The 26,279-nt window shown below is 40.6% G+C and overlaps 2 long non-coding RNA genes across 2 annotated transcripts; both read right to left on the bottom strand.

The window, feature by feature from the left end:
* Positions 1-417: 417 nt before the first annotated feature.
* On the bottom strand, positions 418-7,438 carry LOC120987259. Its single transcript, XR_005775970.1, has 4 exons — positions 7,356-7,438; positions 7,051-7,218; positions 4,844-5,053; positions 418-534 (listed from the first exon to the last, which is right to left on the bottom strand). It is a non-coding gene; the product is annotated as an uncharacterized LOC120987259 (long non-coding RNA).
* LOC120987260 lies at positions 7,430-22,455 on the bottom strand. Its single transcript, XR_005775971.1, has 3 exons — positions 22,163-22,455; positions 21,374-21,430; positions 7,430-7,527 (listed from the first exon to the last, which is right to left on the bottom strand). It is a non-coding gene; the product is annotated as an uncharacterized LOC120987260 (long non-coding RNA).
* Between the last annotated feature and the right edge of the window lie 3,824 nt (positions 22,456-26,279).

Raw genomic sequence — 26,279 nt, 5'->3', positions numbered from 1 at the left:
GCATGTTCATGCGACCTCGGGTCCTTTTAGCATAAAACACAATGTTATACAGCACATATTAACATCAATAATCTTCTTAAGCTGGTGCCACAAAACCAGTATTTGACAGTCTTACTGGAACATAGCAATAAACAATCTTAAAAAGTTTAGAAAAATTCTCACATTGTTTTATTGGACCTTGGTCACACATGGTTGTTTTGTTAAAGTGCTTGTGATGTCATAAATATTAAATTTGCCCAAATAAATATTCCTATAAATTAAAATTAAATAGTAATATAAATATATATATTTTTTTTTATTTTTTTCTAGATGTTCTGCTTTCAAGGATCTAGGATCTTCATACTTGGTGCTTGGTTACTCCAATGACCGAAGAAGAAGAATGCCATCCTTTTGAAGTAATTTATGGAGGTGCATTTCCTTTGCTACAGAGTTGACAGAACGTTATGCACCACTTGTTGTATAGTCTTTGTACACAGAGATGTTGGTGACTCACTGTAAAGATTTGTTGATGAGGTTGGATCTGGGTCTGCTCATCTGAAAAATAATGGAAACAGCTGGTTATTATCATCCAAAACTTCAATATCCATATTATACTGTCTGTCTAGAGTATTTTATAGTTGGGTGAATACTATAATATTAAAGCGGTTGTACACAGTTAGAAAAACTTTGCCACCACTGTCCACTACTATTGCTCTAGCTATATTGAAGTTGTATTACCAGACAAAACCTATTGGTAGGTGTGGCATTGTTTTAAAAAAAAAAAATAGCAGACATGTTCTAAAGTTGTACAACCCCTTTATTGAGCATTTTGATGTTCTGTAGGTTAACAAGAGGGCCACACAAGTCGATCATTTGAGAAATCAACTTAATATATATCTGGATGTTTTTGAACAATTTTCTACAGAGTTTGGGAGCAAAATGGTGATAAAAAAGGGGTGAAATAAACTTATAAACTCAAGTAAAGAGTGTGGTCCTTCATTGACAAAGAGCTATCTGAGCCAGGAACCCCATTTTTCAAATAGGCCATTTGGGAATTTTGAGTTAAAAGAGTTCCCTTGTGAGATAATATTGGAGTCTCTTGAGATGCCAGCTAAGTGATGTAATATATGGACATCCTGAGTCTACTAGGATAAGGGCTTCCAGTGCAAGAGACAACCCTACTTTGGAGAACCTAACCACTCTGTCATTGCAAACTGAGGTCCTTTGTTCTGGTCCACCACCTACACTACCAGTTAGATCAGCTGCAAAGAATTTTGGCATATCCATACCATATATGGAAAGCCCATTAATAGCGTTAGGTACCTTATAATGCTTAATTTCTCCTACAGTGGTGGTTCAGGTTGCACATTATAACAGATGAGAGAGATAGACTGTTACAGGCATTTAAAGCACTTTTGATTTAGGTAGAATCAAAATTTTTGGCCCAAATATATTTTTAGGAAATTTGCTCTTCTCTCGTGAGACTCCTGTTATTAATTCTAATAAATATGGATTGTCTTGTTCAATGTTTAAAATTTCCTATGATTCACCAGTATTTAATGCCAGAGATTTCCTGAACAAATCACTCTAATTGAGAAAGCCAGATGGATGACTTAGACTACTTTCACATCTCCAGTTTGAATTCCAGCAGGCTGTTCCGGCAGAAAACAGTAAGGCCTCTTTCACACTTGCGTTGTCCGGATCCGTCGTGTACTCCATTTGCCGGAAGTGCCCGCTGGATCCGTAACACCGCAAGTGAACTGAGATCCGTCTTCAAAATGCGTTCAGTGTTACTATGGCACCCAGGACGCTATTAAAGTCCTGGTTGCCATAGTAGTAGTGGGGAGCGGGGGAGCAGTATACTTACCGTCCGTGCGGCTCCCAGGGCTCTCCAGAATGACGTCAGGGCGCCCCATGCGCATAGATGACGTGATCCATGTGATCACGTCATCCATGCGCGTAGGGCGCCCTGACGTCACTCTGAAGCGCCCCGGGAGCCGCACGGACGGTAAGTACAGTCGTGGCCAAAAGTTTTAAGAATGACGCAAATATTAGTTTTCACAAAGTTTGCTGCTAAACTGCTTTTAGATCTTTGTTTCAGTTGTTTCTGTGATGTAGTGAAATATAATTACACGCACTTCATACGTTTCAAAGGCTTTTATCGACAATTACATGACATTTATGCAAAGAGTCAGTATTTGCAGTGTTGGCCCTTCTTTTTCAGGACCTCTGCAATCCGACTGGGCATGCTCTCAATCAACTTCTGGGCCAATTCCTGACTGATAGCAACCCATTCTTTCATAATCACTTCTTGGAGTTTGTCAGAATTAGTGGGTTTTTGTTTGTCCAGCCGCCTCTTGAGGATTGACCACAAGTTCTCAATGGGATTAAGATCTGGGGAGTTTCCAGGCCATGGACCCAAAATGTCAACGCTTTGGTCCCCGAGCCACTTAGTTATCACTTTTGCCTTATGGCACGGTGCTCCATCGTGCTGGAAAATGCATTGTTCTTCACCAAACTGTTGTTGGATTGTTGGAAGAAGTTGCTGTTGGAGGGTGTTTTGGTGCCATTCTTTATTCATGGCTGTGTTTTTGGGCAAAATTGTCAGTGAGCCCACTCCCTTGGATGAGAAGCAACCCCACACATGAATGGTCTCAGGATGCTTTACTGTTGGCATGACACAGGACTGATGGTAGCGCTCACCTTTTCTTCTCCAGACAAGCCTTTTTCCAGATGCCCCAAACAATCGGAAAGAGGCTTCATCAGAGAATATGACTTTGCCCCAGTCCTCAGCAGTCCATTCACCAAACTTTCTGCAGAAGATCAATCTGTCCCTGATGTTTTTTTTGGAGAGAAGTGGCTTCTTTGCTGCCCTTCTTGACACCAGGCCATCTTCCAAAAGTCTTGGCCTCACTGTGCGTGCAGATGCGCTCACACCTGCCTACTGCCATTCCTGAGCAAGCTCTGCACTGGTGTCACTCCGATCCCGCAGCTGAATCCTCTTTAGGAGACGATCCTGGCGCTTGCTGGACTTTCTTGGATGCCCTGAAGCCTTCTTAACAAGAATTGAACCTCTTTCCTTGAAGTTCTTGATGATCCTATAAATTGTTGATTGAGGTGCAATCTTAGTATCCACAATATCCTTGCCTGCGAAGCCATTTTTATGCAACGCAATGATGGCTGCATGCGTTTCTTTGCAGGTCACCATGGTTAACAATGGAAGAACAATGATTTCAAGCATCACCCTCCTTTTAACATGTCAAGTCTGCCATTTTAACCCAATCAGCCTGACATAATGATCTCCAGCCTTGTGCTCGTCAACATTCTCACCTGAGTTAACAAGACGATTACTGAAATGATCTCAGCAGGTCCTTTAATGACAGCAATGAAATGCAGTGGAAAGGTTTTTTTGGGATTAAGTTTATTTTCATGGCAAAGAAGGACTATGCAATTCATCTGATCACTCTTCATAACATTCTGGAGTATATGCAAATTGCTATTATAAAAACTTAAGCAGCAACTTTTCCAATTTCCAATATTTATGTAATTCTCAAAACATTTGGCCACGACTTGTATACTGCTCCCCCGCTCCTCACTACACTTTACCATGGCAAACAGGACTTTAGCGTCCTGGCAGCCATGGTAACTATTCAGAAAAAGCTAAACGTCGGATCCAGTAATGCGCCGAAACAACGTTTAGCTTAAGGCCGGATCCGGATTATTGCCTTTCAATGGGCACTAATTCCGGATCCGGCCTTGCGGCAAGTGTTCAGGATTTTTGACCGGAGCAAAAAGCGCAGCATGCTGCGGTATTTTCTCCGGCCAAAAAACGTTCCGTTCCGGAACTGAAGACATCCTGATGCATCCTGAACGGATTTCTCTCCATTCAGAATGCATGGGGATAATCCTGATCAGGATTCTTTCGGCATAGAGCCCCGACGACGGAACTCTATGCCGGAACAGAACAACACAAGTGTGAAAGAGCCCTAAGCCAGAATACTCCTGATCTGGCGCTGCCGGATATGGACGGAATGTCTGCTGGCCTCATTAAGTATAATGGGGTCTGGCAGAGATCTGTACGCATTCCGGCAGACAAGTGGAGAACAGCCAGACACAGACCGCTGCATGCTGAGGTTTGTATTTGTCCGATCCTCCACTTGTCTGCCGGAACGGCCTTGCCAGAGTTTCACACCAGAGGTATGAAAGTAGCCTAACAAAACCTCTTCAAAAAAAAATCCCACTGCTATGAGTTATTACTACTAGTGTTGAGTGAATCAAACTTCACGAAGTGGAATTCGATCCTAATTTCAGGGATAATTGGATTCTCTGCAAAGCTGAATTTCCTCGTGCTTCATGGTAATGAATAAATTTTTACCTGAAATGATGTAAATAACAAAAAAAAATCATACTTACCTCATTAAGTTGAATACAAAGAGTCGGCCCATCTTGATTGAAGATTGCCCTCAAAATTGCGTGTGGTGATGTATGATGTCACCACGCTGAACGATGTGTGCCGTGCGAGAATTTGCGTTAGATCTTCAATCAAGATTGCAATGGCCAGCTCTTCACGATCAAATGGATGAGGGTAAGTCGGATTTAATAATTTTTATTTTATTTTACACCATATTATTGCTATCAGATTCCACAATCATGTATGAACGCGGCATCTGAGGGGTACAATGATGGAGAGCAGAGTAATCGCAGCTCCGTGTCATAGCACCCACTACTTACAAATAAATAATTTGTCACAAAGCTAATTTTTTTGTAAAATTAGGCAAAGCAGCCAAATCGTATTTTACAATATTTTGCCCATCTTTAATTACTACTGATGCAAGCAACATATTATATAATTCCTTAAATTTACCTTGTAAAAATTAGCATTTTCTAAGGACAGTTTTGTTTGCCGGGTCTAGAACTCTGAGATCCGAATGGAGACCCCAAAGTTGGAAGAGTTATTGATGCTGCATCACTTTCAGATGATGTCTCCAAGAGACAACTGGCATTGACAATGACAGTATTTTGAGCAGTAAAATCCCAGTCATCCTCCTGATAGTTTCTTTCTGGATCAATTAAACTATAGAAAAAATTGAAGACAATAAGAACAGCATGTTGCCTTGGCCAACAGGATACAATAAAGTTGGTCTCCAATCATATAACCCCTTAAATGCCATGGCCAATTCTGAAGCAATCATGGGGAACAATACTTTACAACTGCTATGGGGCTTATGAGTACCTCTTTAAAATGTGGTAAGTTTTACCTAGGTGTTTCAGTCTGCAATCTTCATTCTTTTGCATTTCAGAACCCTGATATACAGTTTACTACTTGATCCCAATATGACTTTTCACATGTGAACATGTGCCTCCCAGTAATATATGTTGGATCCGTGTGTCCAGAATGCTGATATCTACTCCTATGTGCATGCTTTCCTACTTATCTACAACCTGTGTGAGCTTCCCTTATTGGATTCTTTCTCCCCTCTCCACTCTGCTGCTCTTGCTAATATTGAGAGAAGGGAGGGGGAGAGTAGAGAGAGACAGAAACAGGAGCAGTGCTCTGACGGATTTATGTCAGATTCAGCCACAGCAGCAGCTACAGTAGGTGAAGGATTTGCACACACTCTGCAGAAGCAAATTGGTGGGAAATTAGGATTGAAGACTATTGTGGAATTTGCATAATTTTTCACAAACAAAGCAAATAAACAATACAAAGATTTCAATGCAAAGGCTCAAAAGTCTGCCATAAGCAGAGGCCTAAAAGTTTTCCTGTCTACAGCATGCAAGTAAACAGTGAATAGAACCCTGCAAATAGCTAATTGGGGGGAGGGGTTAGACTTCCACCGATCTGATATTTATCACCTGGTCATCGATATGGGGAACCAGAATATTTCTGTACTTGTGACAAATAAAGCCTTGATGACCTTGGCCTTAGGTAGAGAGATTTTTACACTCCTGATAATCACGAGCACTAACTCTTAGTACTGCCACCTTATGCCTTGGTCATATCCCCAGTGAAAAGCCATTTCCAATAAAAGGGTCACGGATTTATAAAAAAAAAAAAAAAAGTCTCAGATTTGTGTAATAAAATGAGTCATCCTCACCTTACAAATCCCAAGCTGCTTTCATTCCGATGTTTCACGGTTCCTCACCAATCTCTACTTCCTGGTCCCTCTCAACACACGGCAAATGACCAAACAGCCAATCACTGGGCTCAGCGATGACCTGCCTTAGCTAGTGATTTCCTGTGTGTCGAGAAGGACCAAGAAGCAGTGACCAATAGGGGACCATGAAGCATGGGCAACCTATTATATTACACTGTTTGATTATTTTTTTTTAAAACTCTAATGGAAATATTTTCAAAAAATATTTTAGACAAGTAAAGACTAATCCTTTATTTTGGTTGGAGTTACCTTTCCAACAAATAATACAATTTCCACCTACGGTAGCCTCATCTCACCAACCTTTACCCAGATTATATTTCTTTATTACAGTAATAAATGGTTTGAAGACATCTTAGGATACTTCATCCCAGACAAGAACCATAAAATTATAAAATTATAAAACATGCTTCAGGTTTGTGGCGGAGAGGTAAAATATCACATCTTTGAAATAGTCCTTGTGGAGGTCCAAAGGCCCAATTGATACATAAGAACACTTCAGTATTTTAAATGGTAGGTGTGGGGACTTTGATCGAGTTTGGAATCAAGATGCTCCAGGCACCATCTCTGTCTCTTTTTATACTATTCTGTCTCATAAAAATCTAAAATATATAGTAAGAATTTTTCTCATTATGTCCCAGGATCTACGTATCTGTCTGTAAGGCAATTTGCTTCTGCAGGTGCACTTGATAATGAAAAAGACAAGAAAAAAGGAAAGGAGATATTACATTTCAGTGTTCCAATTTCTCACTACGTGCTGTCATTCATTGTAAGCTGGGACTAATATCAACCCAAATTTCTCGCAAAATAGAATTTTGGTGGAAACCATGACATTCAAAGCCTACCTTAAACTTAAAAGCTCCCGTCTATCTAAATAATGCATTGGTTTAAATAATTGCAAATATGTTGCACTTACTTTCGATTGTCCTTGTTATGTTGCCGCCGGTATAAAGAGGAAGCCAGCAAGAAAATGATTATCAGAAGAAAAGTAAGAATGGAAGCCACACTGCCATAAATACCAGGCTTACTGACTGCTACCTGGCACTGGTCACCAGTGTACCAGAACTGGCTTGATGATGCACAGCTATAAAAAGATAAAAGAAATATGAAATTAATTTAACATAAAAAACTGGTAAAAGCTAAAAGGAAAGAAACATATGATGGGATAACAATATATATATACGAATACAAATATGTATAAGGAACGCTATGGAAACTTACTAGCAGCTGGGACCCTTGTTTGAGACCAGACATTGTCCATTATTGCAGTCTATTACATGTGGACTATCAAGACTACAGTTGGTCACACATAAGAACTGATTGGAGACAGTAATGATGCCAGAGAAAAAAGGATGAAATTCAGTGGGGATTGTCTCCAGTTCAGAGCAAAGATCTGAAAAAAATCACAAAACATGGTGGTCAAATGTAAAACTGCAAACTATTACAGTAATAATATTTTATTAACAGCAAGTGGTAATATACTCACCATAGTGATGTACATAGGATGCAGTATTATAGTAGTTATATTCTTGTACATAGGAGCAATATTATAGTAGTTATATTCTTGTACATAGGAGCAATATTATAGCAGTTATATTCTTCTATATAGGAGGCAGTATTATAGTAGTTATATTCTTGTACATAGGAGTAGTATTATAGTAGTTATATTCTTGTACATAGGAGGCAGTATTATAGTAGTTATATTCTTATACATAGGAGCAGTATTATAGTAGTTATATTCTTGTACATAGGAGGCAGTATTATAGTAGTTATATTCTTGTACATAGGAGCAGTATTATAGTAGTTATATTCTTGTATGTAGGAGCAGTATTATAGTAGTTATATTCTTGTACATAGGAGGCAGTATTATAGTAGTTATATTCTTGTACATAGGAGACAGTATTATAGTAGTTATATTCTTGTACATATGAGCAGTATTATAGTAGTTATATTCTTGTACATAGGAGACAGTATTATAGTAGTTATATTCTTGTACATAGGAGGCAGTATTATAGTAGTTATATTCTTGTACATAGGAGCAGTATTATAGTAGTTATATTCTTGTATATAGGAGGCAGTATTATAGTAATTATATTCTTGTACATATGAGCAGTATTATAGCAGTTATATTCTTGTACATAGGAGCAGTATTATAGTAGTTATATTCTTGTACATAGGAGGCAGTATTATAGTAGTTATATTCTTATACATAGGAGGCAGTATTATAGTAGTTATATTCTTGTACATAGGAGCAGTATTATAGTAGTTATATTCTTGTACATAGGAGCAGTATTATAGTAGTTATATTCTTGTACATAGGAGCAGTATTATAGTAGTTATATTCTTGTACATATGAGCAGTATTATAGTAGTTATATTCTTGTACATAGGAGCAGTATTATAGTAGTTATATTCTTGTACATAGGAGAAAGTATTATAGTAGTTATATTTTTGTATATAGGAGCAGTATTATAGTAGTTATATTTTTGTATATAGGAGCAATATTATAGTAGTTATATTCTTGTACATAGGAGCAGTATTATAGTAGTTATAGTCTTGTACATAAGAGGCAGTATTATAGCAGTTATATTCTTGTACATAGGAGTAGTATTATAGTAGTTATATTCTTGTACATAGGAGCAGTATTATAGTAGTTATATTCTTGTACATAGGAGACAGTATTATAGTAGTTATATTTTTGTAAATAGGAGCAGTATTATAGTAGTTATATTCTGGTACATAGGGGGCAGTATTATAGCAGTTATATTCGTGTACATAGGAGCAGTATCATAGTAGTTATATTCTTGTACATAGGAGCATTAATATAGTAGCTATATTCTTTATATAGGAGCAGTATTATAGTAGTTATATTCTTGTACATAGGAGCAGTATTATAGTAATTATATTCTTGTAAATAGGTGTCACGGTCCTTCAGGTGACTGATGTCAGGATATCAAGGAGATTGGCTGAGCGTGGAGGAATCTAACAGCCTCCTTGATTTCTCTTGAATCAGTGTTGATAGGGTTAATGACCACTTCCCTTTATTCAGCTGTTGCTCAGTGGTCATCACTTCTATCCTTTATAGTCTGACCCCACCCTTCTCACTATGCAGTAGATAGCTTCATTTGGGTTTGGCTGAGCTGGTGTGAGTTTATCTTTGGAGTTCCTGCTCGTCTGTCTCTACAGAAGTTAAGTGTTGTGTTGGTGTTTGTTATATTCCCTGTTGTTTGTATCTGGGCCTGAGACAGAGACTTCCATTCATCCATCTGGGGAGGAATGGGTTGTCTCTGGGCCTAACCTTTTCCAGGGCTTAATAGGAATATAAAGGCCTAGGTTTCCTGATTATGAATATTCCTACCTTCAGGGTCTATTCATATTGATAGATAGTTAGGCAACAGATTAGGGTTGTCTAGGAGGTGACCTGTTTCTTCCCTAGTTTCCAGGCCCAGTTACTGTTCCCCTTCCCTCCTGTGTTCAGTGTGGAGTGGAGTCCCCCCCCCCAACACTGATCATGATATTAGGAGGCAGTATTATAGTAGTTATATTCTTGTACATAAGAGCAGTATTATAGTAGTTATATTCTTGTACATAGGAGGCAGTATTATAGTAGTTATATTCTTGTACACAAGAGCAGTATTATAGTAGTTATATTCTTGTACATAGGAGGCAGTATTATAGTAGTTATATTCTTGTACATAGGAGCAGTATTATAGTAGTTATATTCTTGTACATAGGAGCAGTATTATAGTAGTTATATTCTTGTACATAGGAGCCGTATTATAGTAGTTATATTCTTGTACATAGGAGCAGTATTATAGTAGTTAAAATCTTGTACATAGGAGGAGTATTATAGTAGTTATAATCTTGTACATAGGAGGCAGTATTATAATAGTTATATTCTTGTACATAGGAGCAGTATTATAGTAGTTATATTCTTGTACATAGGAGCAGTATTATAGTAGATATATTCTTGTACATAGGAGCAGTATTATAGCAGTTATATTCTTGTACATCGGAGCAGTATTATAATAGTTATATTCTTGTACATAGGAGCCGTATTATAGTAGTTATATTCTTGTACATAGGAGGCAGTATTATAGTAGTTATAAGCTTGCACATACGAGCAGTATTATAGTAGTTATATTCTTGTACATAGGAGCAGTATTATAGTAGTTATATTCTTGTACATAGGAGCAGTATTATAGTAGTTATATTCTTGTACATAGGAGGCAGTATTATAGTAGTTATATTATTGTACATAGGAGGAGTATTATAGTAGTTATAATCTTGTACATAGGAGCAGTATTATAGTAGTTATATTCTTGCACATAGGAGCAGTATTATAGTAGTTATATTCTTGTACATAGGAGGCAGTATTATAGTAGTTATATTCTTGTACATAGGAGCAGTATTATAGTAGTTATATTCTTGTACATAGGAGCAGTATTATAGTAGTTATATTCTTGTACATAGGAGGAGTATTATAGTAGTTAAAATCTTGTACATAGGAGGAGTATTATAGTAGTTATAATCTTGTACATAGGAGGCAGTATTATAATAGTTATATTCATGTACATAGGAGCAGTATTATAGTAGTTATATCCTTGTACATAGGAGCAGTATTATAGTAGTTATTCTTGTACATAGGAGCAGTATTATATCAGTTATATTCTTGTACATAGGAGCAGTATTATAATAGTTATATTCTTGTACATAGGAGCCGTATTATAGTAGTTATATTCTTGTACATAGGAGGCAGTATTATAGTAGTTATATTCTTGTACATAGGAGCAGTATTATAGTAGTTATATTCTTGTACATAGGAGGCAGTATTATAGTAGTTATATTATTGTACATAGGAGGAGTATTATAGTAGTTATAATCTTGTACATAGGAGCAGTATTATAGTAGTTATATTCTTGCACATAGGAGCAGTATTATAGTAGTTATATTCTTGTACATAGGAGGCAGTATTATAGTAGTTATATTCTTGTACATAGGAGCAGTATTATAGTAGTTATATTCTTGTACATAGGAGCAGTATTATAGTAGTTATATTCTTGTACATAGGAGGAGTATTATAGTAGTTAAAATCTTGTACATAGGAGGAGTATTATAGTAGTTATAATCTTGTACATAGGAGGCAGTATTATAATAGTTATATTCATGTACATAGGAGCAGTATTATAGTAGTTATATCCTTGTACATAGGAGCAGTATTATAGTAGTTATTCTTGTACATAGGAGCAGTATTATATCAGTTATATTCTTGTACATAGGAGCAGTATTATAATAGTTATATTCTTGTACATAGGAGCCGTATTATAGTAGTTATATTCTTGTACATAGGAGGCAGTATTATAGTAGTTATATTCTTGTACATAGGAGCAGTATTATAGTAGTTATATTCTTGTACATAGGAGGCAGTATTATAGTAGTTATATTATTGTACATAGGAGGAGTATTATAGTAGTTATAATCTTGTACATAGGAGCAGTATTATAGTAGTTATATTCTTGCACATAGGAGCAGTATTATAGTAGTTAGAATCTTGTACATAGGAGGCAGTATTATAGTAGTTATATTCCTGTACATAGGAGCAGTATTATAGTAGTTATATTCTTAACCAAATTTATTTTTATTCAAAGTAAGTAAGGCATATCAATCGATCACAAACCATCGTAGCATCACTGGTAAGGCAAAGTCACAAATCGGTCATGGAAGTGACCACAAATGCATGTCAGTGCAACACATGTTGTACAAAATGATACATCAAATGTGACAGACAATAAAAATCAAATATAACACAAATAAGAGGAAAAGAGAGGGAAAGGAAGGGAAAGGAAGGAGGGGGGGTAGGGGAGTTTTCCCCAACTCCATCAGGGGAACTTCCTATATGTCTTCCAGGGCGACCAGATTTTCAGAAAGCGGGAACGCGGAAAGCGGGAAAGATTCCCAGTGGGCCAGCTCTTCAAACCTGTAGATCTGATCCACCTTATCCCTTCACATCGAAACAGTGGGAGGTTCAGTATCCTTCCAAAGCAGCGGGATGAGCAGTCTCGCCGCCGTGATGAGCATAGTAGGAAGATCAGATCTACAGGGGGAAAGCGAGTCATTAGGGCACCAAAGCAGAATCAGTTTAGGATCCAGCTTAACCTGCTTATCACACACCTCATTTATCAGAGCTTCTATACTGGTCCAGAACGCTTTAATCTTTTCACAGTGCCACCAAATGTGTGACAGAGAGCCTACGTCTTTTTTACACCTCCAGCACTCACTTGGGAAATCTGCATTAAGCCTATGCAAGAACTCCGGGGACTTGTACCATCTCGTAAGCAGCTTATACGAGTTTTCTTGTACCATTATACAGCGGCTAAAGCCGTGAGAGTGTGTAAGGACAAAAGCCCTTTCCGGGTCTGTAAGGTGGATGGAAAATTCCCTTTCCCATGAAGAAAGGACGGGAGGCTGAGAGTAACTCCTTATATATGGTAGACAGCGGTTTAGGGATCCTACGGGCATCTGATAGTCTCTTAGACAGCCAAGAGGGGGTTCCAGAGGTGGTGGGGGGTGGTAGCTTAATCATCTTAATTTCCTTCTGCAGGGCAAAACTCTGTAGGAAGGAAGCTTTTTTGACTTTAGGGTCATTCAAGACCGTGGACCAATCCAGGGACCCATCTGGGGACCTAATCTCACTTAAAGGGATCTCGGCCAAAAGAGGCCAGATACCTGAGGGCTTCTCGGCTTCCGGATGGACATAAAACTGTAAAGAGGAAAGCGGAGTACCCGGTATGGGAAACTCAAGTGTTCTATCCTTAAACTGCTTGGCCCACTCAACAAACATACCCTTCCATAGGAGTGGCAAAGAGGAACTACCCGGAGAACAAGGGGACAGCCCCCAGAGAATCCGCTTCATTCTAGTGGAGAGCAGAGAGCGCTCAAGACACACATATGGAGCACTATAAGTGCTATTGAGGAGGGATAGACCTCTAAATAGTTGAAAGGCCACATAGTAGGAACGTATGTCGGGCAGACCAAAGCCGCCAAACCTCCTCTCTCTGGTCAGCACCGAATAAGCAATTCTGGAGGGTTTACTTCCCCACAAAAAGAGGGAGAAAACTCTGTGGATGTCTACAAAAAATTAGTGCGGCAGCCAGATAGGCAACACCTGCAGAAGGTACAAAAATTTAGGAGCTATAAAGGTCTTGAGGTAGTTCCTCTTGCCACACCAGGAAATAAACGGCAGTCTAATAGAGTGCAGCTGCTTCCTAACTGAGGACAATAAGGGGGAATAATTCAGAGCAAATAAGTCCTTCGCCTGAGGCGGGACGTGCACTCCCAAAAATACTATGTCTTTTGTAGCCCAGTGAAAGGGGGTAGTAATCTGATGGGCCTCTTTAACCGATTCTGGACAATTAACGTTTAGGGCCATTGACTTGCTATAGTTGATTTTAAAGTTTGACACATAGCCAAACTCCTCAAAAAGAGACAAAAGCCTAGGGAAGGATGTTTCGGGATTGGAGGTCATGATAAGTAGGTCATCTGCAAATGCGGCTGTCAAGTGGGTCCGAGAATCAATGGTCAAGCCCCTAACCGCAGGATCCTGCCGGATCTTACACAGCAAAGTCTCCATCACTATGACAAACAGAGATGGGGAGAGGGGGCACCCGTGCCTCGTCCCATTGGATATGGAAAAGGAGGGAGAAAGCGTACCATTTATTTTGAGTTTGGCATACGGGGCTGAGTACAGAGTGAAGATCGCAGATATAAACGAATCTGGGAAACCAAACCTCGACAGGGCCCGCGACATATAATGCCAACCGACCCTGTCGAAGGCCTTCTCCGCGTCCGTGCTCAGCAAAGCCAGAGGCGTAGAGGAGCTTCGAGCCCAATCCATAAGATGGAGCAAACGTATCGTGTTTTCACAGCCCTGTCTGCCCCGCACAAACCCCACTTGCTCGCTATCAATAAGATCCGGCAGGATCAGCTGTATTCGCTGGGCCAGAATCTTGGCCCACCACTTGACATCCGCATTTAGCAGTGAAATCGGGCGATAACTGCCACAGTGGAGGGGGTCTTTGTTTTCTTTATGGATTATAGTTATGTGGGCCTCTAACGTTTGGGGGGATAGAGAACCTCCAGACAGGAGGAAATTACAGAGTGCCTGAAAATGAGGAGTCAAAACGTCTTTGAAGGTCTTGTAATACGATATAGGGAGTCCATCCGGGCCAGGACTTTTACCTGAAGGAATGGAGGAAAGGACTTTGCCAATTTCCTCTCTTGTGACAGGGGCGACTAGTTGGGAAGCTTGTAGGGGACTAACAGAGGGCAGCTTCAGAGTGGACAGGAACTCATCTGTGGCTTGCTCAATAGAGGCTGAACCAGGACGGTCTGGAGTGGGGAGGTTATATAGATCCGCATAAAAAGCACTAAACGCTTTTGCTATGTCATGAGTCAACTTGTGCTTATTGCCTTTCGCATCTAAAATAGCAGGTATAAATGAATCCGCGTGGCGTTGCTTAGCCATGGCAGACATTAGTTTATTCCCTTTGTTCCCATGAGCACAAGCTTTAAACCTGGAGCGGAATATAAGTTTCGCTGATTTGGCGTTGAGCAAGTTTTTCAGTCCCGTCCTGGCCTCCGCTAATTCAGCAGCCACAGCCTGAGCCTGGGTTTGCTTATGGGTCAGTTCAAGACTCGCTATGCGGGACAACAGGTCGTCTACAGCCTTGGAGCGCAACTTTTTAACATGCGAGCCCAGGGAAATTAATTCTCCTCTAACCACCGCCTTATGAGTCTCCCACAAGATGGAGGGAGAGGGAGGGGGGTCGCCCGCCGCATTAAGAGAGAAGAATTCAGACATAATCCGGGAGATTCTAGCTGCATTGGTAGGGTCGGAGATCAATGTGTCATTAAGACGCCATATTCTCTCTCGTTTAGGAAGAGCTGTCATAGACACTCAGAGAAATACTGGGGCGTGATCAGAAAGCGTAATGTTCCCAATCCTCGTGTCTACCACCTGAGAAATATGGGGGGGAGGATAAAAACAAGTAGTCCAACCTATGGAAGGATTTTTTAGCGTTTGAATAAAACGTATAATCCCTACCAGAGGGATGCATAGTGCGCCACACATCAATAACCCGCAACTTCTTCAGCGCAGTCTTCAGACGTCGCAGAAGTTTGTGGGACAACTCAGACCTCTGGGAGGACGAGTCAAGGCCAGGCTCCATAGTCACATTAAAGTCACCTCCTAATATAAGCATGCCCTCACTAAAAGCCTGTAATTGCTCAAGAGTCCGAACGAGCCAGGGGATCTGTCCCCTATTGGGGGCATATAAATTAGCCAGGGTAACAGGCGCGTCAGCGATGTGCCCCTTAACGAATAAGAAGCGACCATCAGTGTCCGCAAGGACAGCGGAGTGTTTGAAGGGTAGGCGCTTGTGGACGGCCACGCTGACACCCCTGCTAGCCGAGGCAAAAGAGCTATGCAACCATTGTAAGAATGCGTTTTGGGACAATTTCGGGATCTTCCCTGATTTAAAATGAGTTTCTTGGAGGAATACAATGGAGGCCTCATCTTTCAGTAACAAGGAGAGCACCTGAGACCGCTTACATGGCTCGTTCAGACCCTTGGCATTCAGTGAGGCAACTACAACAGAGGCCATAGTGAAGACAGAGGAGGCCTGTCGGCCCAGAGCAAGAGGACATCCAGTCTGGAAAGCCACGGACGGAGTAAGGAGAAGAAAGGGAGGAAGGAGGACAAAGGGAAAGTCAAAAGAAAAATAAAAGACATAACAAATGAGACAGTAACACAACCCAAATAACAAAGAATGTCTCCCCATGGACAGGGAGCGCGTGACCCCACCCAGCATCTGACACAATGGAGATCCTTTTTCATAGCGGCGGACAGCCGGGATCTATCAGAGGGGGGCTCCTGTGGGGCCACCGGGGGTGGAAAGGAAGGGGGTGAGGGAGAGGAATTAATCAGTAACATAACTGACAACAGTGCAGACATATAACCCCCGCATAACTAACAGTGCATTCAGTGCTCTAATGCACAGCTCGTAACCTGCATCTCATGCAGGCAAGGTAGTAAAGCATAGGGTCAGGCCCAAAACCCATAAAACGGGGCAGTGGGCCCAGACCTAAAATAAGTCCAAAACCTATGGACAAACGATGAAAATTCAGCTCAGACAGAGCTAGACAGAGTTCCTACGTCCTGGGACCCAGCAAAGTCACAGAACATTGAACTCAGTGAAGAGTGAACAAAAGCGCCTTCAGCGCCTCCCGGAACAGAGTCAGGTAACAGGTGATTGCGACCGGCCTTTTCCTTGTTTCCCAGCTCTGGAAGGTGAAACTTGCTGCCGCGAATCTATACCCGGAGGGGTAGGCAGGGGATCCCCTTGATCAGCCGGCATCCACGAGGGAACTGTGATGGGTTCAATCCCAAGAGGGCCCCAAATAGCTTTCAGGTCACCCGGGGACCGCACCGTATACTGCCTCCCGTTTTTCAAGATGGCCAGACCGAAGGGATAGAGCCATCGGAATGGCGTAGCTGTGGCTTTAAGGGCCTCTAGGAGCGGCTTCACGATGCGCCTCTTGGCTAAGGTGGAGGGGGCCAGATCCTGAAAGAATAGGACTGGGGTCTCACCATACATGATGCGGTCGGCCTCCCTTCCCGCCTTGAGCAGTGCAGCAGTGTCCACGTAGCTTAATATGCCGCAAACAACATCCCGCGGCGGCTCACCAGGTTTTGGCTTGGGCCTTAAGGCCCTGTGGATGCGCTCGATCACAATCGGAGCTGCTCTCTCAGCTCCCAGCAGGGAGGAGAAAATTTTGCATGCGACTGAATGAAGCGCATCAATCGCAATATTTTCGGGTAGGCCGCGAATGCGAATATTTTGCCGCCGGCTCCGGTTCTCCTGATCCTCTATGCGCATCAGCGCGTCGTTTAGCAAGTCTCTGTGGGTTTGCAGGGCTGCACGGGTCTTACCCTCATGCACCAGGATGGCTTCCTGTGCTAGCTCCAGGGACTCCACACGATTCCCAATTTGCCGCAGGTCTCCTTTTATCTCCTCCAAGTCCTTTTTAAGAGGTGCAAGAGCAGATTCCAGGATGTCCCTGAGATCTGCTTTGGAAAGTGAGGAGCTTGTTCGCAGTGGTCTGCAATCTGATACATCAGAAGTGCTTCCTGCCTCTGAACCTTCCTCTGCTTCTGAGAGCTGCCGCGCACTCCTGGTTGTTTCAGCAGCAGGAGTCCTGGACTGTTTCTTGAAGTATTTATCCATCTCCGGTAGCCTGGAACAGGCCCCTGTCGGCTCTGGTGTCTCAGGGTGACGGTCCTTGCCTGGTTTCCCCATTGGCACCGAGTAAATAGCTAATAAAATGGGCTATAATAGCTGCCAGGGAGAGGAGCTCAGGAACAAGCAGCCATTCAGCTCCAAGGTCAGGCTCCGCCCCCTATAGTAGTTATATTCTTGTACATAGGAGCAGTATTATAGTAGTTATAGTCTTGTACATAGGAGCAGTATTATAGTAGTTATATTCTTGTACATAGGAGCAGTATTATAGTAGTTATATTCTTGTATATAGGAGCAGTATTATAGTAGTTATATTCTTGTACATAGGAGGCAGTATTATAGTAGTTATATTCTTGTACATAGGAGCAGTATTATAGTATTTATATTCTTGTATATAGGAGGCAGTATTATAGTAGTTATATTCTTGTACATAGGAGGCAGTATTATAGTAGTTATATTCTACTATAGGAGCAGTATTATAGTAGTTATATTCTTGTACATAGGAGCAGTATTATAGTAGTTATATTCTTGTACATAGGAGGCAGTATTATAGTAGTTATATTCTTGTACATAGGAGCAGTATTATAGTAGTTATATTCCTGTACATAGGAGCAGTATTATAGTAGTTATATTCTTGTACATAGGAGGCAGTATTATAGTAGTTATATTCTACTATAGGAGCAGTATTATAGTAGTTATATTCTTGTACATAGGAGGCAGTATTATAGTAGTTATATTCTACTATAGGAGCAGTATTATAGTAGTTATATTCTTGTACATAGGAGGCAGTATTATAGTAGTTATATTCTTGTACATAGGAGCAGTATTATAGTAGTTATATTCCTGTACATAGGAGCAGTATTATAGTAGTTATATTCTTGTACATAGGAGGCAGTATTATAGTAGTTATATTCTTGTACATAGGAGCAGTATTATAGTAGTTATATTCTTGTACATAGGAGCAGTATTATAGTGGTTATATTCTTGTACATAGGAGGCAGTATTATAGTAGTTATATTCTTTGTCAAATTTCTTTTTATTGAAAAAGTAGCAGGGTAGAAACAATATCGGAACATTCCAATTTTCACATTTTGTCATACAAGACAAAGGCATCACATTTATAGCGTACTTAACTAGGAGTAAAGCATGCATTCCATTATAATGTGCATTGGATTATGTCGCCATAAGATTTAACATTATGAGTGTTATACAACCGATTTTACGGCTAACCCAGATCCTGTGAAGTGTCTTGCCCCATAGCATAATTGTATCTTGCGTAGGCAAGCTTTATTAAGAGGTATATCCGGCAGCAAACAATAGACTAACTATGTTTTCTGAAGTGAACTATTATTTACTCCTACCGCCAGCATCCGTAGGAGGAGGAAAAGTTCCAACCAGAAAAGGGGGACACAGGGGGAGGAAAAAGGGGCAACAGTCCCTCAACCTGGACTGGAAGAGAACTGGGGTAGTGAGGCCTCCCAGGGGAGACCCTCCTGGACACACATGTTTCAAATGCTTTCATATATGCTTTGTCTATACACGCTCTAACAGCCCTTGTTGAATTGGTGATCATGGATTGAGATTATAATGAGGCAACTGTATAGATTACTTCTATAACATCTTAGCGCACTTGAGGATCTGTTCCCTGGTTCCTATATGTCAACCACGGAGACCAGGTTTTAAGATATTTCTCATGCCGCCTGCCCTCCCAACCAGCTAGCTCCTCCATTCTACATATCTGGTCTACTTTCATTTCCCAATGTGGGAGTGCAGGTGGATCTTTACTGAGCCATTTCTGTGGAATTAGAAGCCTCGCTGCTTGTATTAAATATGTAGGTAAGCTTGATTTGGATGGAGACAGGCCTGGAGTGGGAAGCCAGAGAAGCAGCAATTCTGGCGATAGCTGGATGTGTCTATTCATGACTTTATCTATTACTTCAGATACTCCTTCCCAATACTCGCGTATTTTTGGACACGACCAAAATATATGTGTTTGCGATCCACTTTCCTCCCCACACCTCCAGCAAAGGTCAGAACTGCTGAGTCCCTTAGTGAATAATTGTTTCGGGGTGTGATACCACTGTGTTAGTAGTTTGTATGAGTGCTCTTGCACTCTCACGCATCTGGAGAATCCGTGGGAGTGTGCGTGGATACGCAAAATATCGGTTTCTGAAAAGTCTGTATCTAGTAGTTATATTCTTGTACATAGGAGCAGTATTATAGTAGCTATATTCTTGTACATAGGAGCAGTATTATAGTAGTTATATTCTTGTACATAGGAGCAGTATTATAGTAGTTATATTCTTGTACATAGGAGCAGTATTATAGTAGTTATATTCTTGTACATAGGAGCAGTATTATAGTAGTTATATTCTTGTACATAGGAGCAGTATTATAGTAGTTATATTCTTGTACATAGGAGCAGTATTATAGTAGTTATATTCTTGTACATAGGAGCAGTATTATAGTAGTTATATTCTTGTACATAGGAGCAGTATTATAGTAGTTATATTCTTGTCCATAGGAGCAGTATTATAGTAGTTATATTCTGGTACATAGGGGGCAGTATTATAGTAGTTATATTCTTGTACATAGGAGCAGTATTATAGTAGTTATATTCTTGTACATAGGAGCAGTATTATAGTAGTTATATTCTTGTACATAGGAGGCAGTATTATAGTAGTTATTTTCTTGTACATAGGAGGCAGTATTATAGTAGTTATATTCTTGTACATAGGAGCAGTATTATAGTAGTTATATTCTTGTACATAGGAGCAGTATTATAGTAGTTATATTCTTGTACATAGGAGCAGTATTATAGTAGTTATATTGTACATAGGAGGTAGTATTATAGTAGTTATATTGTACATAGGAGGTAGTATTATAGTAGTTATATTCTTGTACATAGGAGCAGTATTATAGTAGTTATATTCTTGTACATAGGAGCAGTATTATAGTAGTTATATTCTTGTACATAGGAGCAGTATTATAGTAGTTATATTCTTGTCCATAGGAGCAGTATTATAGTAGTTATATTCTGGTACATAGGGGGCAGTATTATAGTAGTTATATTCTTGTACATAGGAGCAGTATTATAGTAGTTATATTCTTGTACATAGGAGTAGTATTATAGTAGTTATATTCTTGTACATAGGAGCAGTATTATAGTAGTTATATTCTTGTACATAGGAGGCAGTATTATAGTAGTTATATTCTTGTACATAGGAGGCAGTATTATAGTAGCTATATTCTTGTACATAGGAGGCAGTATTATAGTAGTTATATTCTTGTACATAGGAGGCAGTATTATAGTAGTTATATTCTTGTACATAGGAGCAGTATTATAGTAGTTATATTCTTGTACATAGGAGCAGTATTATAGTAGTTATATTCTTGTACATAGGAGCAGTATTATAGTAGTTATATTGTACATAGGAGGTAGTATTATAGTAGTTATATTGTACATAGGAGGTAGTATTATAGTAGTTATATTCTTGTACATAGGAGCAGTATTATAGTAGTTATATTCTTGTACATAGGAGCAGTATTATAGTAGTTATATTCTTGTACATAGGAGCAGTATTATAGTAGTTATATTGTACATAGGAGGTAGTATTATAGTAGTTATATTCTTGTACATAGGAGACAGTATTATGCTTGTTATATCCTTGTGAATGGAGGTCTGTAATATAGTAGTTTTATTACAAAAATCAGCTTTTAGAAAAGTAGGTTATTTTAATGTATTTGCTTTAAAAAAGAAAAGCATTTGTGGTCATTTATCAAACTGATGTAAAGTAGAACTGGTTTAGTTGCCCATAGCAACCAGTGAGATTCCACCTTTCATTTTTGACAGATCCTTTGAAAAATGAAAGGTGGAATCTGATTGGTTGCGATCTGCACTTTTTGATAGAATATTCTGTAATACTAATTCATATTTTGTTACCTTTTACATCCATTTGATCGCTGATAACTGCTCGGCTCAAATTGAAACATAGGATTCCTGTTGGTGAAAGTAAGAATATACTGTAATCATCAGGGTTAAATTGTAATGTTTTGCTTCTTTTTTGCCTAAAGTAAAATCTATGAATGGTCACCACCAAAAAAGTGAAATTTATAACACCGGTGTCTTCTTGTGTAACATAGCGGCCTTTCTTTCCCTTCAGGTACTAGGACCTGTGTGTGACTACTACCTCTACACTCCCTGCAGCTGTGGCTCTTGTTTGTGTTGTTTGCCACGTAGAATACTGTGGCATACCTGATGGTATACATACCACTGATTCCTCCGATATTGCGTTTCTGATTCCCTGAACAGCTTTAATCTAAGCTTAAAGGGGTTTACCACCTTAGCTATTGATGACCTATCCTTAGGATAAGTCATCAGTATCAAATTATCGGGGTCTGCCTTCCAGCACCGCTGTTTTCAACGGCTTCCTCATTGGAACCAGTCACTGGAACTAAACAGCTCTGTAAAGTGTGTAGTGGTCATGCCTTTTGTTAAGAGGAGTTAATCAGCAATACCACAGACACCCCTAGTGGACAGGTGTGGCACCTTTCCTAAGCAGGCCTTGTAAAGAGAGCTCATAACTTCTGAGTCACGTGACACTTGGAGACACGTCACTGCTGAGGCCAGACTTTGGACCCTGTCCATGCAGGACATTTAGAGGCGGGGTTACATATTACAGTCATTTTGTGTTTTTGCTACCATTTCCAAGTCTACAAATTCTACACTTACCAGCAAAATATAAGCTCATTGTGCAGTTTTCATTTCTTAACGCCTCATAAAGACTTTGTACAGCCCTCCCATGTTGCTCACGGACTCTGTCAGAATCAACGCTTAGAAGTACCACGTGATCTACCCGAATACTACCCTGGCTGGGAACAATAGAGACATACTTTAGATATTGCAAATGCCTTTGGCAGGGTCGGATTGGGCACCTAAAAGCGGCCCCATGTTGTAGTTAGTTCCAAGCAGACAAAAGGTGGGAAAACACAAGTAGGCAAGGCAAACACAAGTAGGCAGGGCAAACACAAGTAGGCAGGGCAAACACAAGTAGGCAGGGCAAACACAAGTAGACAGGGCAAACACAAGTAGGCAAGGCAAACACAAGTAGGCAGGGCAAACACAAGTAGGCAGGGCAAACACAAGTAGGCAGGGCAAACACAAGTAGGCAGGGAAAACACAAGTAGGCAAGGCAAACACAAGTAGGCAGGGCAAACACAAGTAGACAGGGCAAACACAAGTAGGCAAGGCAAACACAAGTAGGCAGGGCAAACACAAGTAGGCAGGGCAAACACAAGTAGGCAGGGCAAACACAAGTAGGCAGGGCAAACACAAGTAGGCAGGGCAAACACAAGTAGACAGGGCAAACACAAGTAGGCAAGGCAAACACAAGTAGGCAGGGCAAACACAAGTAGGCAGGGCAAACACAAGTAGGCAAGGCAAACACAAGTAGGCAGGGCAAACACAAGTAGGCAGGGCAAACACAAGTAGGCAGGGCAAACACAAGTAGGCAGGGCAAACACAAGTAGACAGGGCAAACACAAGTAGGCAAGGCAAACACAAGTAGGCAGGGCAAACACAAGTAGGCAGGGCAAACACAAGTAGACAGGGCAAACACAAGTAGGCAGGGCAAACACAAGTAGACAGGGCAAACACAAGTAGGCAGGGCAAACACAAGTAGACAGGGCAAACAGAAGTAGGCAGGGCAAACAGAAGTAGGCAGGGCAAACAGAAGTAGGCAGTGCAAACAGAAGTAGGCAGGGCCAATAATACTTTAGTGCAGAATGAAATACCGCCCCAACAGAACCAAATATCACAATGCAACACTAGAGATGGGACGGGGGATTTGTCGAATCCACAAATCCCTCGAATCTTGCTGGATTCGTGGGATTCGTGGACTCGAATGCCGACGTAATTTGCCTGAAACGAATCCGGTGGGAGGGACTGGGAGGCGGAGCTGGGGGCCGGTGCGTTAAAATCAACCACAGTTTGCTGGAGGCGTGGATGCCTCTTTAGTCATGCACTCCTGACCAGCTCGTTTGTCTCACAGGTTGATTTTAATTAGTGTTAGTATATAGCTTGGCCCACTCACCCTCACTCACTGAAGCCATATGGCACCAGGAGAGAGATAGTGTGTGGACTCTCATTGCAGTCTTTGGTGACCGTGTGGCGCCGGGGGTGGTGTGGAGTGGGCCCGGCGTACATGCTGGTAAATGCCTTCCCTGGATTCAATGGAGGCCATTTTGGCACCGAAAATGACAGAAATTCAGGTGAGCCCAGCATGTGAGTGGAACCTACACTTTCTGAATTGTATGTTAGCCGCCATGGCACATAACAGGTATATAGTGTTAGGAACCCGTCTAACTAGAGATTGCCTTGACGTTCGGCAGACGGGCTCAAATAATTTTGTACAAAACGATTTGCCAAGTATCTCTAACTTGCTAGTATAGCATTTGCAATAATGTGGTGCTTTGGGATGTGCTGACTGACCCCCTTTGGAAAAAGGAACTCTGGAAAGGCGGGATCACCCATAATGCCATGCATGCAGCCAATCAGCAGCCAGCCATCCCTGTGATGTCACAGCCCTATAAATAACACAGCCATCTTAGATTCTGCCATTTACCACTGTACTTAGTGCAGGGAGAGACGTCAGCAGGCGCTAGGGACAGTGCTAGGAAAGACTTCATTGTGCTAAAAAAAAACGATTTACAAGTGCATGGAAAGATTATTCAAGGTGTAGGAAACGGATAGGGAGGAATCATTCCACAGCATTTCTGTTGAACAGGATTCAGTCGGGGAGGTTAAAGCCTGGGTAATAGGAACAATCCTATTACACCTTGCTGTACTGACTGGGAATCCAAATTGCCATTATACAGCTCTGTAATTCCAGCAAATCCTCATTAGGGTGCAAGTGCTGTTTGATATAGGCATTAACAGGGTTTATTACAAAGCAATATTTCTACGTCATATTTGCCCTTGTGGGGTATTTTAACGGAAAAAGAAAAAATATATTTGCCGCTCAGCGGTGTAGTTATCTATAGTAAAGGCTTTTGTGGGGGTTTTAGCGTAAAAAGAAAAAATATATTTGCTGCTCAGTGGTGCAGTTGTTTCTTTTAAAGCCTTTTGTGACGTGTGTTAGCACAAAAAGAAAAAATATATTTGCCACTCAGAGGTGCAGTTATTTCTTGTAAAGTCTTTTGTGACTTGAATTAGCGTAAAAAGAAAAAATATATTTGCCGCTCAGCGGTGCAGTTATTTCTTTGAAAGCCTTTTGTGATGTGTGTTAGCGCAAAAATAAAAAATATATTTGCCGCTCTGCGGTTGCAGTAATCTGTAGTAAAGGCTTTTGTGACATTTATTAGTATAAAAAGAAAAAATATTTTTGCCGCTCAGCGGTGCAGTTATTTCTTGTTAAGCCTTTTGTGACGTGTGTTAGCGCAAAAAGAAAAAATACATTTGCCGCTTAGCGGTGCAGTAATCTAGTAAAGGCTTTTCTGGGGTGTTTTAGTGGAAAAAGAAAAAATATATTTGCCACTCAGCGGTGAAGTTATTTCTTGTTAAGCATTTTGTCACGTGTATTAGTGCAAAAAAAAATAAAAAATTTGCTGCTCAGCGGTGCAGTTATTTCTTGTAAATCCTTTTGTGACGTGTATTAGCACAAAAAGATAAAAATATATTTGCCGCTCAGCGGTGTAGTTATCTTAGTCTTCTTTCAGTTGGGAAAGAAGACTAATGAATCTTTTGACGCATGTGTCTTTACAGAGGAAGAGGTTCTAAGTCAACTGTCTAAAATTAATACAAATAAGTCACAGGGGCCTGATGGGATACACCCAAAGCTATTAAAAGAACTCAGCGGTGAACTAGCAAAACCATTAACAGATTTATTTAACCAATCACTGGTAACAGGAGTCATCCCAGAAGATTGGAAATTGGCAAATGCCGTGCCCATTCACAAGAAAGGTAGTAGGGAGGAATCGGGCAACTATATGCCAGTAAGCCTGACATCAATAGTGGGGAAATTAATGGAAACCATACTTAAGGAGAGGATTGTGGACCATCTAAAATCCCATGGATTGAAAGATGAAAAACAGCATGGGTTTACTTCAGGGAGATCATGTCAAACTAATCTTATTGATTTTTTTGATTGGGTGACTAAAATAATAGATGGAGGAGGTGCAGTAGACATTGCTTATCTAGACTTTAGTAAGGCTTTTGATACTGTCCCACATAGAAGGCTTATCAATAAAGTGCAGTCATTGGGCTTGGACTCCCATATTGTTGAATGGATTAGGCAGTGGCTGAGGGACAGGCAACAGAGGGTTGTAGTCAATGGAGTATATTCAGACCAAGGTCTTGTTACCAGTGGGGTACCTCAGGGATCTGTTCTGGCACCCATATTGTTTAATATCTTTATCAGCGAAATTGCAGAAGGCCTCAATGGTAAGGTCTGTCTTTTTGCTGATGACACAAAGATTTGTAACAGGGTTGATGTTCCTGGAGGGATACACCAAATGGAAAAGGACTTAGGAAAACTAGAGGAATGGTCAAAAATATGGCAACTAAAATTTAATGTTGATAAGTGCAAGATAATGCACCTGGGACGTAAAAACCCAAGAGCAGAATATAAAATCAGTGATACAGTCCTAACCTCAGTATCTGAGGAAAGGGATTTAGGGATCATTATTTCAGAAGACTTAAAGGTAGGCAGACAATGTCACAGAGCAGCAGGAAATTCTAGCAGAATGCTTGGGTGTATAGCAAGAGGAATTACCAGTAGAAAGAGGGAGGTGCTCATGCCGCTCTTCAGAGCACTAGTGAGACCTCATTTGGAGTATTGTGCTCAGTACTG

Source organism: Bufo bufo, chromosome 1 (genome assembly GCF_905171765.1).
Source record: "Bufo bufo chromosome 1, aBufBuf1.1, whole genome shotgun sequence".
In the NCBI taxonomy this organism is placed as follows: domain Eukaryota; kingdom Metazoa; phylum Chordata; class Amphibia; order Anura; family Bufonidae; genus Bufo; species Bufo bufo.
This window is presented reverse-complemented; position numbering and strand designations above follow the sequence as displayed.